The 15,453-nt window shown below is 32.6% G+C and overlaps 1 pseudogene; it reads left to right on the top strand.

The window, feature by feature from the left end:
- Positions 1 to 12,448: 12,448 nt before the first annotated feature.
- LOC149575895 (uncharacterized) lies at positions 12,449 to 13,680 on the top strand (annotated as a pseudogene).
- Positions 13,681 to 15,453: the final 1,773 nt, after the last annotated feature.

The following is a 15,453-nucleotide window of genomic DNA, read 5'->3' as shown; positions in this document are numbered from 1 at the left end:
TAGATGGAAAAACTTCTTATAAGGCATGGTGCGGAAGAAAACTAGTTGTGAAACACTTCAAAGCTTTTGGTTGTCCAGCATGGGCACACATATCTTCAAGGGAATGCAAGGCACCACCACTAAGGCCTTGTACTTTCATCAGATATGAAGAAAATGTTAAGGCATATAGACTTATGGATCCCGAGACTCATGAGATTTTTATAGAGAGGAATGTTCACTTTGAGAAATGTTCCCCTAGCTTATCCTCTAATCCTCTCCATACTTCATACATTGTGGAAACTGATAGTGATAGTAATGATAGTGATTCGACAGATTCATATATGCGGGATCCTATTGATAGATGTAGAACAAGGTCCCCATCTTAGCACATCCCACATGCATACATTGCTATAGTGGTAGGAGCATGTAATCCAGTATAGTTGGGTACACCTTGTCTTTTAGTTCCAGCAATATCAGGGGATGACTACATAACATATATTTTAGGTTTATTTGTGGAGTCATACATAGCAGATTTGGGAGACATCTTTGATGATATACGTCTTCTTTTTGATGAAGAAAATCCTTCTTCAGTTGTTGCAAGGGCTCACTTTGACCCTCTTGTCCATTCTCTACATGATCGGTCTTACCAGGTTGATATGATTGTGGATCCTTATGTACAGCAATTGGAGGAGGTCTCTTTATCATTTGAGGAGATAGTTAGTTCTTTAGGATATGTTCTACATCCATCCTTGCTAGATCCAACATTGTTCTTTTCAGCAGTATTTGAAGGGGCGACAATCAGTATTGACACAAGGACAACTGAGTAGGTTTCAGAGACACCATTCATCATTGGGATTCTTTGTACACATTGGGGAAGCATCTCATATGTACCTATGATATTGTTTCTTCCAAAGGGGAGGAACATTATTCAGTAGTCACGGATCAGCTTCTACATTGGAGCAACTATCATTGATTGACATTCTTCATTTAGGTGGGGACTACCTTGTCGCTTTTCTTCTACTTCTTCTCTTTATAGGGGGGGTTTTTTCCTCTTTTGGGATTGTGTTCTTCTCATACTTCTCTATTGTATATACTTGATGTATGTTGTAATGGGGGGTTCTTGATTACTCCATCCATCCATGCATCTTATTTTTTCATCTCTCTTTTTGGAGGAGGGTTTTTCCCATTAGTTTTTCCCTCTTTCTCCACTTTATGAGAGATTTCATTGTCTTTTGTAAATGGGTACCTAACATGGCCTAGTAGTCTGGACCCATCTTGCAGCTTTTGTAAGCTTAAGTGCATTCCCCTAATTTGCACTTAAGGGGGGGTGTTGGTGTAAATAAGTATTCAGTATTTACACTTTACTTAAGTTAACTTAGGTCAATGCATTATTTTATTATTTATTAGTTTGACACCTAGGATTTTGTGTACTCTTATGAGTTGTCATGTTCACAACATAGAAGTAAGCAACTCTAATTTAGCACATGGTGTCTACAACACTAGAGTTTGCATAATTAACTGATTTGTCATGACAACACAGTTATTCACACTCTTAATTAAGCACATGGTGTCTACAACATAATTTTATGTGACACACCATTGTAGGCCTATCCTCTCATCATCGCACTAACTCATGTGCTTAATATAGGATAATCCACACTTGGTGGACATGTGCTTAGTTGTGAGGCTTATCATATTGCTAACACCTAGGCATTCTAGAAGCATCCTAGAGGTATTTATATTCAGGCACTCTTAGTGTATATGTACATCAATTGAATATCATATTGTTATGATCATACTTTGGTCCATTCTATGTTTATGCTTGAGTTCCTTGATCTTGGGTGATTTTTCCCCAAGGCAAATTCTTACAGAGACGTAAATTGATTGTTCGAGTTTTTTCATAAATGATGAAAGAGTGGTAATTCCAAGAGCATATGTTATTGTGACCTTTGGCATTACCAAAGGGGAGTTTATATGTGTGTGTTATTGTGTTTCAAAATAGTTGGTGTAATATTAGATGGTGTCGTGAATAAAAGTTGTGGTTACAACAACTAGAGGCTTTCAACTATCATTCTGGAAATAGAGATAAAAAGTAGAGTCGAGGCCCATATTTTCCATCCACCAACAACAAATTAAAGTTGGTGGTAGTATACAAGGATTTTTACTTGTATCATAAATTATTCTCAAGGCTCAAGCAATATACTGTATCAATCAAATTTTAATGTCATGGGTTGCTACTTAGTCGAAGCTATGGTTGAAGATGATGCAGGAGCATCTTGGGTTTGCTTGCAATCCTACATGATTGGAAGGATTTTGGTTAAGTGTTGTAGAGCTTGGCAGATATTGGTGTTCGACATACATTGGGAGCTCGGCATGGTCTGGGAACTCGGCATGGTCTATGGAGCTCAGCATGGTCTTGGAGCTTGGCATGGTCTTAGGTTACTCGGAATGGTCCTTGGTTTCTTAGTGTGGTCTGGTTGCTTGGCATGGTCTTGGGACTCGACATGGTCTTTGGTTACTCGGCTTGGTCTTTGGTTGGTCGGCATGGTCTGGGAGGAGCTTGGTCTTGCTTAGGAATTTGGTGCTTGTTGCAAGCCATATAAGTGATTTTTCACAATGATTTAGAGAATGAAAATTTCAGAGATTGAAGAGGGCTTAGAGTACTAACTATGGTTCGAAGCTTGAGTTCTAATTCATTTGGAGCTAGGAGATATCACAATTTTACTAAGACATCAATTTTGGGCATTTAATTGTTGTTGTTGGCCGACTTGTGGCATTTAATTTATGTATTTGTATTTAATTTGTGTTCTAGGCTAACTTGTGGCTTAGATTGGTATAAGTAGGGGTTGGGGGGAAGTCTTTAGTCATTATTCATCCATTGTGGAGAAGTGGACGAGCTTGGAAGAGTGAATTTGGAGAAGAGCTAGTAGATGTGGCTTGGAAAACAAGGAGATTGCTTGGTGGGCTTGTGAGCACAAGTTGAGATCTTCCTTGAGGGCTTCTACTAGAGTGTGGAACTGGACTAGCTAGGGTTTGATTTGGATCTTGAGGGATCTTGCAGAACTATTACTTGCTTTGTATTTGGTCGTAACCGGGAAGGCCTTATAGCCCGACACATTGCATGTAATCAGTTATATTATATGAATATATTATTGTAATTTGGTATCAGATCTTGCATTGTTATTTCTTGTTGTTGTGTTTTTGCTACATGGTTATTTGCTTGGGGCTAGGACATCTCCTTTAGGGATTCTCCTACCTTGCGCTGCATCAGAAGATTACATTGAGGAGTGAGCAATGAGCTTACTAGAATTAGGAGTTGCTTCCTTTCACCATACTTCGACACTATTATGAATTTAGTAGGAGTGGACACAATAGTATAATCACTTTGACACATGGGTGGTCGTTGCAAAGAAATTTTTGAGTATATGTATCTGACTCCTATAATCGAAAAGTTGCAGTGGAGTAGAGTATAAGGAAGTAATAGGTGTCATTGGGTGCAACAGTAACGTCTTCTTGCTAGCATCATGAGAAGTTGTCTAGAGGCAATGTAGCAAATTTTTTATTACAAGTGGAAAGTGGCATTTTTCTTTGACCTCATATACGTGGACACCATATTGAGGGCACATTCCAATGGAAGCTCATATCATGGAATTCATAGTTATTAACCACAAACTTTGAAAAATATTTCTGAGCGAATAAAGTTAGAAAACAAACTGCGGGAAACATAGATGTAGTTATTTATAGGCAACAAACTACAACAAGATGATGATAAAGGTTGACTTGAAATCCATGCAAGTGTTGTGAGAAATAGAGAAGTCTAGAGGATATGATGGATAGCATATTTACACAGACATGGTCAAGATATAGATTAAGATAAAAGATTTCTATGTGTTTGTCAAGTGTCATCAATCCATATGAAGTTGCAAGATTTTAAACAAGCATCTCCATAAGACACTTGTTATTATCAGAGGGATCAAAATATTCAGGGTAATTGTGTAAAGCAGTCACAATTATGATAGTGAAGGATAGATAATAGTCATAGTCCATATATTATCTCATACATAGCTAAAACAAAAGGTTGTATCATATGCATCAAAGTGTCCAACATCCTCAGAGGTACACAACAACAAACAAGGTTGAAGAATTTCTTATCCTAACAAAGAACTATGAAAAAAATGTTTGGGCATCTAATCAAAATGCATCCTCTTCATCAAATGGGCCAAGAGATAATCTTGGAGCACTTCCTCGACCTCCTTTTGGATTAATTTTTCAAGGAAGCTTTGAGTAGGCAAAAATTGAAGCTGTTGGACACGGGAAATGGCAGATAGAAAATGTGCAATCAATAAAAGAGTTCAACTCTTAATTGCTCAATGAATACTCTCAAATTATAGAAAGATCGAATTGTGGTCATTTGCAGTGCTATTGAATGTGACAAGAAAAGATTCTTTAGATTAAATAGCTTGCCTGAGTTTGTAAAGAACTTGGACTATCTAACACCTTTGGACATCAGAAAATGTCATGGTCTAACTACTTTACTATCATCAACATCCAAACAAAAATGCATGTCCAATTTGTGGATGAAAGAATGCACGACAATATCTCAATTGCCAGCAGAAATTACAAAGTTTGTCTCTGTGAAAGAATTAGTGATGAATAACTATTGGAGCCTAATGGAACTTCCTCAAATGGGAGGCCTCATACACTTGGAATATCTTCTTTTGAATGGCTACATCAAGCTAATGACTTTTCCATTGGATATTGATGAGCTCAAACTTTTGATGTTTTTGGACTTTAGGTATTGTAGTAGTTTGACAAGATTGCATATGTCAATAGGTGAGCTAAAATATTTACTCTCTTTAGACAATCATAAGTTCATGCATATAGAGAAACTGTCATAAGAACCCTGTAACATTTCAACTCTGGAGAACCTTAAACATGATAAATGCTATAAATTGGTCAAGCTTCCAAATCTATTTAATTTCTTACAATTGCAAGTTCTTGATCTCTTCAAATTCTTTTTCATATCTAATCTTCAACATAAATTCTTAGGACATTAGTCAATAGTGAGTTTACAAGCAGGGAAACACAAATTTTAGGAAGGTGATCTCGCAGAAAATTTTGAAGATTTGCAATCACTAGAATACCTAAATTTGGAGCATAATATTTTCTACTCATTGCCACCAAACATCATTTTTCTTGTGAGAGTGACAAAGTTGATCCTACGTCACTCTCAAAATTCACTGGAGCTTCCCATTCTTCTACAAGGATCGGTTGAAATATATGTTGGTGACTGTCCTCAATTAAGTAAAGTAGGTAATAATCTCATTTGGAAAAACTAGAGATCCTAGTTATTCGCAACTGCATGCAACTATTTGAGTTTCTAGGACTGAGTTCTTTGAAATAATTGAAAGAACTAAATTTAGCTAGGTGCAATAATATCAAAGCCTTAAAAAAGTTGAACATCTGTAATCATTAGAAAAGTTGTATCTAAATGGTTATCCTGTCTCTATAATCATTTTTTATAGCTGGACCAAGGTGTGTCATTGTTTGACCTTTCTCTTTTTTCTTTTTTTTGGTTTCAAAATATTAACATTAAAAGTACTATGAAAATTATTATATTTGGATAAGCTCTGGAATACAGGAAATTCCAAGATTGCAGGAAATAAGTTTTGGTGTAAAAAAAGTTCTGAAATGCTTCAAATATAAAATGGAGCACAAAATAGTAGAGCACAGTGAAGAAGTAGGGCATGTTCAGATTTTCCTCCCTCCAATTAATCATGGAATCAGATATATGGGAATTATACTATGCCTACATCTTAAGTTTAACAAGCGCATGTTTGATATCTCGATTGACGATGAACCTTTTGTAATCAACATATTAAGAGAAGATAGAGAGATTTTTCACAAAATGAGCATATTTAGCAATAGGCAAAATAGTTTAGGTGATCAACTGTGTGTGTTAATATATAGAGAAAATCATCCATTCAGGATAAATCTTAGGGATAGTGATAGGATACGTGTAAAATCAACATTTATTAGGTGGATTGTAATAAAATAATGTGCCATGCAACTTCTATTTGAAAATGAAGTAAATGGGGATAGAAACGATAACAAAGTTTTGGAGTCATTGTCCTTGGAATTGAATTCCCTTTTATCTACCCATGTAGAGGGTGATGTCGATGAAAGTGATGTAGATAGAGATAACCACATTGATCCAATCCAACAAATTAGTGTGCAGAACAATATAGATGATAAGAATGCTTCAAAAATCAATGCACGGTGAGATTATTAATGTAACTGATGATCACACTACTCTTAATAAGCTTTCAATCAATTGTGTGATATGATTGAGGTGCTAACATAAATCTATGTAGGTTGAAGACGAGATCCATAAAACTTTGTTGCATTTCCAACAGTATATATCTATCACTAGTTGCCTTGGCATATGAAAGAGGATGAAGTGTAAGACTACAATAGTTTGGTAGACATACCATTTTTTTATGTGAATTATTTTAATATGTTTTTGTTATTAGTTGCAATACATAGATGGTTATACAATTTTTTTTTTTATAAAATGGTTCACATAAGAAATAATTTTTTCATTTATCAATTTATCTTGATGTGCAACCAATAACTTTTTAATAATAGTTGTAACTCAAAAAAGGAGAGATTAATGTGGCTTTCATAGAATTAAAATAACAATAATAGTAATTTAAATTTTTCCTTTAATTTTTGTAGATGTCTGTCTAATGTTACAGTGGCCAACATTTTATTGAGATACATCAAACAAATGCTTCTATCCTTCTACAAGAAGCCTGCACCAAATGTTATAATATATGGTTCATGGCCCAATTATGAAGATGGTAGTTTACCTTTCCAACTAGGATCCCAACAGTTACTTGTGTCCTTCACAAGTTTACATAATGTTATGTTATTCCTAACTTAGATTTATTTTGAAATGTAAGGTAATAATTGAATTTTATGAATGTGGATTGGTGATCTAAAAAATGACATAACTCAAAATGGGGAGCACTGGCATGCCCAAGTAATAATGAAGAAACATGGCACATGCTTAGAGACTGTGTTAAGTTAACATTGATTATTCTACAAATTTCCCACGTCTAAAAGCCTGCGGATGTTTTGGGTGTGATGGAGAATATAGTGTTATGCCCAAATGATACAAAAAATAGCTTTATAAGCAAGCCAAATGTGTTAAGAGTGGGTAAAATGGCTACTAGTTTATACATCATGGATCAAATGTAATACATGTAAATCAAAAAGTCGCACTTGTGCCCATTATATTTGTTTGTGAATTCCTCTATATCTAATAATCTAATTTAATGAATTTCCTTGTACTGCCTCTTGACAGTGTAGTGCCTGCCCCTAGATCGCATTTCTGTTATCATTGTCAAATTCTTTTAGGTTGATTTTATGCATTGATTAGTTTTAGAGATACTAGATTTGTAATATTATGATATTATTTCATGACTTTGATTACAAATGTATCAGTTATTATTGCTTAGTTGATTTCATTCATGTGTTGTTAATGATATTTTGATGATCCTAGTTAGTAAATGTGGTTTCTTTTATAAAAATGTTAACATGATGTCTTTAATGATGATTATGTTGTATTGATAGAGATGCAATTATTATATGTACGCATTTGATGTTAGACTTGTGATTTTTTACGATACTTACCCCATACTTGCATGTGTATGGTGCGCGTGTTTATTTTATCTTTCTGTCTGACGTGTTTGATGTGGTTAAGGGAGGGAGTCGTAGTCACCTGCTAGTCGGGATCTACACGATGAACCACTCCCCGCCATTGTCTGTTTAGTTTAGATATATTATATACATGTACATGCTCATCTTTTATGCAGGATGCAGGTACCGGGCATCGACTTCCCTGAATTGCTAGGATGAGCGTGCCCTATTACAAATACTCAAATGGTGAGAATGGGAAGATAATGATCAGGTCCAATCCTAGCCATAGCCTATAATACTTGTCCTGCAAGGAGGACTCATAACAAACTGTCTACTTTTTTTAAAACCCGTGAGTATTTTGTGCGTATGTTGTTTTGTGAGTCTTTGATGAATTTTTCTGTTAATTAAGTCTAATTTAAAGATTAAATTAATGATTTAATTTAATGGAAAATTATTATGATATTTTGAATACTTAATTATATTTAATTAATTGAGAAATTAATTAAATATAAAGAATTGAATTGAAGATAAAAGTTTTAAGAATAAATTTAGAATGTGATAATATTTATTTAATTTAATAATAATATATTTAGAGTTCATTTTTAAATAAATGCTAAATATTATTGTTATTTAAGTTAATAAATATTTATCAAATTAAACGTTCAAAAATAAATTAAGAAGTGAAAAGATATTAAATTATGAATATGTTTTAAGTTCGCATGAATGAGTTTAAAATATAAAAAATTAATTTAAAGGATAAAATATGTGATCTTGATTAAGATATTTTATTATAGTGTTCATGAGATTTTAAAAGGTTATTAAATTAACTTAAAAGTGAAGACAAGTGGAAAGTTAAATAAAGTAATTTAATGATTCACTTAACGTGCATGAAAGGAATAATAAAAGAATATCTTAATTAAAAAGAAAATTAATTGTGTATGAATGAATTAATTAAATAAAATTATTCTAATTTAGAAGTGGTGGTGACAGAAACTCTAAAAGGTAATTAGAGTCTATATTAGAGGGTTTTCGGGTCATTATTAAAAACATAAGTTTTTCAGACACAAGTTTCAAGGAATATAGGTTTTGGAGAGCAACTTGGAGGGCTTGAGAAAGAAGAGAATTTTCGTGGCTTGAAGGATTGTGCTTAGGAATTTTCATCTCGCTGTTAGAGTTTAGCATCGATACGAGGTAGGGTTTTGAAATTCCAAGAATGTATTTTCAGTTGGAAAAGATTTGTTTGCTCCATGTTTGGTTAGGTGCTTAAATCTCGTCTGACATTCTATTTATTTTCTCGGATATGTGGGAATAAATTTGATTCTTATTTATATTTACAAAGAGAATGGTAGAGAAAATTAATTAAATCACGTAGGGTTTGAAAGAAAAGAAAATTCTAATATGAAAAAAAAATTTGAATGGTTGTTCATATTCCTCCTATCATATTAAGATGGCAATTGTTATATATATATATATATATATATATATATATATATATAATAAAAACATTGTGTTATTTATTTTTATGAAATTAATGTAAAATAAGTTAATTTTTTAAAAAGAAAGGAAAAATGTTTTAAAACGACCTGGGCAATATTTATTAAAAGAAAAAAATTACAAAATTTGGAGAGGAGGATATCTATTTTGGTACAGACTTTTTTTTTATAAAATAAAGTTCTATTAAAAAAAATAAAAATAAAAAAACTGTACAACAACAAATACCGTGTTTTAAACATAAAATAAAAGTATATAAACAAAAATATAATACAAAATTGGGGAGACCCCATTTACCTACCATTCGGCGGCTCTCCCCATGCAACTGCAGGAATCGCAGCGTACCTGCCTGCGGTGTTTAATGTGTGCCTGCTGCACGGCATCCAATGGGGGCATTTGTATTTAATAGTCGCACGGCTCTCGGCTAGCGGCTTTAGAAAAGCCAGCAAGCGATTAAAACAATCGCATGAGTTCGATTTGCCTTTGTATTAATGTTTTAAATTTGTAAGGTTTTAATATTATTATTATTATTTATATAATATATATTAAATTAGTAATAGTATATATAAAATGATATTTAATATGTAATATATATATATATATTATTCAGTTTTAATTTATTAAATGATTAATGATTATTATTAATAATATAAAGTATGTTTAAATAAACTATTAGTAATAATATAATTATTGATTTAAATTTTGCGAATATTAATTTAAGTATTAATTAAATTATCATTAAAGTAATTTACAATCATTAGATTTGAATTTGATATGAATATTTTATATATTAATTAATCTAATTAAATTTAATTTAATTAGAATTAATTAATAATGAAAGTGTTTGATTAAGTTATAAGTTTTATTTAATTATTGTAATATTGATTTTTAATAAAATCGTAGATTATTATATTTAAAGATCAACAAGTATTATTAACAATTTAATTATTACTCTTGGGTTGTTTTGGGGACTTGACTTAAAATCAATTAGGGGTAATAGTGTGTTTCATTTGGATATAGGAATGAGATATTTTTTATGGGTAAACTATGGGTTTTATCTGATTAAAACATACGTTCAACTAGAAATGGAAACCTTAGATTAACTCAAAAGTATATTATCAATCAATTGAACTATGAGACTAGTTACGTAAACACAAACACTGAAAACTAAAACTTTACTTGTAACCCAAACTATGAAACTGTACTGTCTTGCTTGTACTGTCTATGCCTTTGGATTTTTGGAGTTGATTAGATGTCAACCAGTCTAGGATGTACACCAGAGGTTTTGTGAGATTTCTTTTACACCATTTATGTGGCTGGATGTCATGATATGTCTTGGGATTCAAATTGAGATTATATTTGTGAGATTTACTTGTGGAGAAATTATGTGTACTTGGATGGAAGAACCATCTTATTTTCAGGTTGCCTGTTAAGGAACCGAGTTTGATCTTTATGGATGTTGTGGTATGAGACACAACTGTGATTTATGTGCTTAGGAGAGGTTGTCTAGGTACATGACTTGGGAGTGGCTTGCATAGGGGTCCAAGACCCAAAGTGGTCAGTGCCAGGGTAACCTAATGCAAGTTATGTAATAAGTGATAATCTAGTAATTAAAATTTATGGGGGGAAACACACTAAAAATATAAGTTAGAGATATTTGATCCACCCATGCCTTGAGTGCTTGTATAGACTAAGGATGGGAATGGGATGAGTGCCTCGTCTTCTTGAGAGGGCTTTCTGCTTTCCATATGTGTGATGTTGAGGGTCCGGGGTTCAGAGTAACTAGTCCAGGGTAACTCAACGCTTGAGGGTCCGGGGTCTATTAAGAGATCAGTCTAGGGTAACTCAAGCAGCCATGTGATGACACTCCCTAGTATGTAGCCTGAGTCTCCTCTGTAGACTTTGTGTACCTCTGGTGGTGTACTTATTGTTGGATGTGTTTATTATGGTTATTTATTTTCATTGATGATGATTGGTGATTCATGGATGATGTACTTTTGACATGTGGTTTTTGACTTGAGGTGATTGTCTTTTGTTGACTTTATCTTGTGATCTTGGTATTTGGTTTATACTTGATTTGTGAATGATGTTTGGTTATGAGGTGTTGGTATTGGATTGAGTGTTCTTACTTTTGGATTATTTTATCTTCTTGAGTAGCATGTGTTACCTTTGAGGTAGTTTTGGCTATTAGGGGTACCTTGCCTAGGAATGTTTTATGTTTGATTAGCCGTATGTGGATCGTTCATTATCTTCCCTGCACGGTGGGAGTGGAAGCCTGACTAGGTAACCACGCGGTCGGGAGGTAGTGTCTTCTTACCATTTGGGTCCCCCTTCACATTGCTAGCTGTTGGATGTTCGTTGCAGAAGATGTACCTTTATCATTCTTATTTCTTATCGCAGACACTTCTTTTCAGATGATGTATATATGTTATCATGTATTCTGATGTATTGTATCTATTCTCACATACCCTGCGACATGTGCAGTGGATGTTATTGATTGGATGTAGTTTCATTGTATTGTTTATACTTATGCATTTGCTTATGCGATTATGTATCTGTTATTTCTTTATGATCTTGAGACATTGTACTTGGAACTTAAACTAATTAATTTAAAATCATTAAATGTGACTCAACATAAAGGAACTCTTGAGGAATTGAAACTATATCTGTAATTGATTATGTGTATTTGATGTGTATGTTCATGTTGCTTCCACATTAATGTTATCTTGATATTGTTAAAACTTTAAAAAAAAAAAATAGTTCAGTAAACATTGTAACATGTTAGGTTTATTTCTCTTGGGTTCCTGAGCGGGGCGTTATAGACAGCTATTCTTTCTCATAGGTATACATCAAGTTCTGTTATTCCCAACATAGATTTAGTTTATTACATAAAAATATAACTAGGTTTTATTCACACAAATAAGTGCTTTGAGAAATAAAATGGACTTGAAATTGAAATCCCTGGCATGTCCTAGCAGCAACGAAGAGCAATTTGGCAACACAAAAGAGAGAAACATTGCACCTACTCAGAGACTATTTTAAGCTAAGATTATTATTTTTCGACTGCCCTATTTTAAGAATATGTAGATCTGTTCAAATGGGATACTTTACAACATGAGAAGCATGCAGATGTATTAAAAGTAGATACTATCTAATTTTGAATGATGGCTTCCAAGGTCACATCATCAATCATCTTTCCTCTATATATAACTTTTTATCCCTTCTCATATTACCAAGAGATTGAGAAGAAGGGTCATAGATTGTGATTACTACCATGACAAGCCAAATATGAGAAGAATATGTGCATATGGAAGGAGAAGCATAAGAACAACCCCATGATATGGAAGAAGCACCAATGAAACATATGGAAAAAGAAGAAGAAAAAAAGATGTAGATGAAAAGGGTGAAAGTTTTGGTTGTAGTTGATGAAAGCCAAGGGAGAATAGAGGCCTGTGAATGGGCTTTCAAGTATCTCTTAGCTCCCCACATGAATATTTGACAATCTTATAAATTCATCCTCCTCCCTATTCAACCCCCTATTTGTGCATCCTTTGGCCCTGGTAAGAACATCGCACAAACATATACATAACTTCACATTTTTGTCTTAACATTTTACAAGTTGTCTTCAGATTATTGTTCTTTTTAATGTGCCTTACACTTTATTTACCCTTTGAATTCCACAAGACAATTTCAATCTTCAATAAATATTGATTTGGGTGTTAAATTTTTTTCTATTGATGTGACCTACATAATGAGTAGCCATGTGCTTCATCTTATGGAAAAGTGCACAAGAGAAGACTAGACAGAAGGTACCGAAGCATGCTTTGGTTGTCTGCAAGTGTTATAATGTGAAGGTAGAAACCTATGTTGTGACTAGAAACCCTAAAGAAAGGATCTATGAAGCCACAAAGAAGTTGGGGGTACATTTTATAGTAATGGGTACCCATGGTCATGGTCCTTTCATGAGGTAATATGAGAAGAACAACAAATCATTTCAATACCCATTTTAGATATATTGCTAATAAGTTGTCTATTTATGAACTTTGTTTCCAAACATAATCATTTCAACTTGCATTTGTGGTATTTTGTAGTATTTTTTTTGTAATTTTGGATGGTTTTTAGATTTGATGATGTGCAAAATTTCTATGGCATTCATGATCCTGATGCATCATTAGGATATGTGGTAAGAACTACTAAGAAAAGAGAATGCCATTTTTTTCTCATCTTGATGATGGATTATAAAACATGATTCAAAAATCTCTTTTTTGCTTGCCCATCTTGATTTTGTGACCAAATCTATTGATAATCTAATCTAAATATTATTTAGTGCAGAAATTTTGTATCATTAATTGACTTACTCATTTAAAAAATATACATCAAATGTTATGATGAATTGACTTGTGATTCACATTTTACTGAGCAATCAAGGGATTTGTAAGTGACTACTGCTCTTAGAATGTTACTTGTCCTATTATAGTTGTTAACAAAAATGTCTTACAACAATAGTATATTCTAGTGAGTTTGTGTGTAATATTGACTATCTACACAATGATATACATCTGAGACTAGAGTTGTAAAAAAAGAACCACGATAGATTTTTTCAGGTTGATATCATAGGAGGATGCACTAGTATAGTTTTCCATAGATTTCCATTTAGCATTATGTAAACAATGCTACAAGTTCTATAGGTAGTTATAGGATCTTGAAGGAATCATTGTTTTCCCCTATTTTACTTTTTCGGTATGCACCAGATTGAGTGTACAAGCTATGAAATACATTGAAGTCTTCTTATATAATTTGATTAGTTTGGTTCAATGTTAATGAGTCAAAAATATTACTCCCCAACCTCCTCAAATGGTTGTACACAAGCCTTAGAACTGTTCCATATTTAACACACATACAACCTAACAATTGAGGAAACATCTTCCCTTGGGAAGAAAAACAATTTAGCTTATATAAAACACTATCTATAAAATTATTCAAATGAGATTTTGTTTTTTATTTGTCAACTTTTTTTTAGCTCTAGTAATGTAACTTTTTAGACTTAAATTAACTATTTATTTCTCATAATTCAAATTATGTATATTAAATTTTTATATAATTTATATTTGTAATAATGCAATTTACATATTCATTTGTTAGTTTTCAATTAGTTTTGAGTTATTTGATCATATTCTAGATTAGATTTCACTTGAGAACTAGGGAATGAATTTGGGTTTCTCTTTATAAGTGGCTTGTGTTCTTGCATTGGCCGTTATAGAATTTGTTTAAGCACAGTAAGAAGAAAAGATGTGGTTCATCTGTCTACATAAGCAATGTCACTAGAAAAACATGACAATTTTGGGAAGGTTTTCTGCAAATTCTTAGATTAATTTAGCATTTTTGAAAGGTTAAAAGATAGAAAATAATCAGCTGTACAGTTAACTTTAAATGATATATAGACCAATGTTTCTTCTTTGGGAACTTTATTATTTCAAATGTGATAGTAGAACATTGCATGGTATGTTTAAACCCAAATAAAACCTTTTTTTATTTCATTCTTTACTACTATTTAGGAAAACTATGTTTTTTTCAAGGTTGAGTAAATTGAATTTTATAGTCTTATACTCATGAAAAGTATCTAGAAAAAATAATTAAATAAGAGCAATTATTAAATTAGAAGTAACAAAAGTGGTTATTTAAACATGTAATTGCTTTCTCTTTTATATTTGTCATTCTTTCTCCAAAACTTTTCATTGATTTCATAGTTTGAGCATTCCTCTTCGTTAATTGTGTATGTGGTCTAATCAACTTTTTGTTGAGACCAATAACCGTAGTTTGCAGAGTTAGAGATTGTGCTAAGAACCAAGACAATGTAGAAAGTTACACATTGTATGATCATTCTTTAAAGGGTGCTAGCTTAATGGAAGAGCACCTGCTTTACAAGCAGATGGATGGTGGTTTGATTCCATCGTGCCCTATTATGACCAAATACACTATTAAATATTTGATCAAATATGCTACTAGATATGCTACTAAATATACTAAATATATGACCAAATATACTACTAAATAAGTGACTAAATCAACTATCAAATATACAACTAAATATGTGATTAAATATACTACTAAATATGTGACTAGCAACATGATTAAAGATACTACTAAATCAATTACTAAATATACCACTATATATTACTAAATGTACCACTAAATCAATGATCAAAATCTCTGATCAAATAAATGAGTAAAATTGCTTAGTAGTAAATTTAGTGGTGTTATAAATAACTAGATATTAAC

Source organism: Cupressus sempervirens, chromosome 1 (assembly GCF_028749045.1).
Source record: "Cupressus sempervirens isolate cs-2001-9-10 chromosome 1, ASM2874904v1, whole genome shotgun sequence".
Lineage (NCBI taxonomy): Eukaryota > Viridiplantae > Streptophyta > Pinopsida > Cupressales > Cupressaceae > Cupressus > Cupressus sempervirens.
This window is presented reverse-complemented; position numbering and strand designations above follow the sequence as displayed.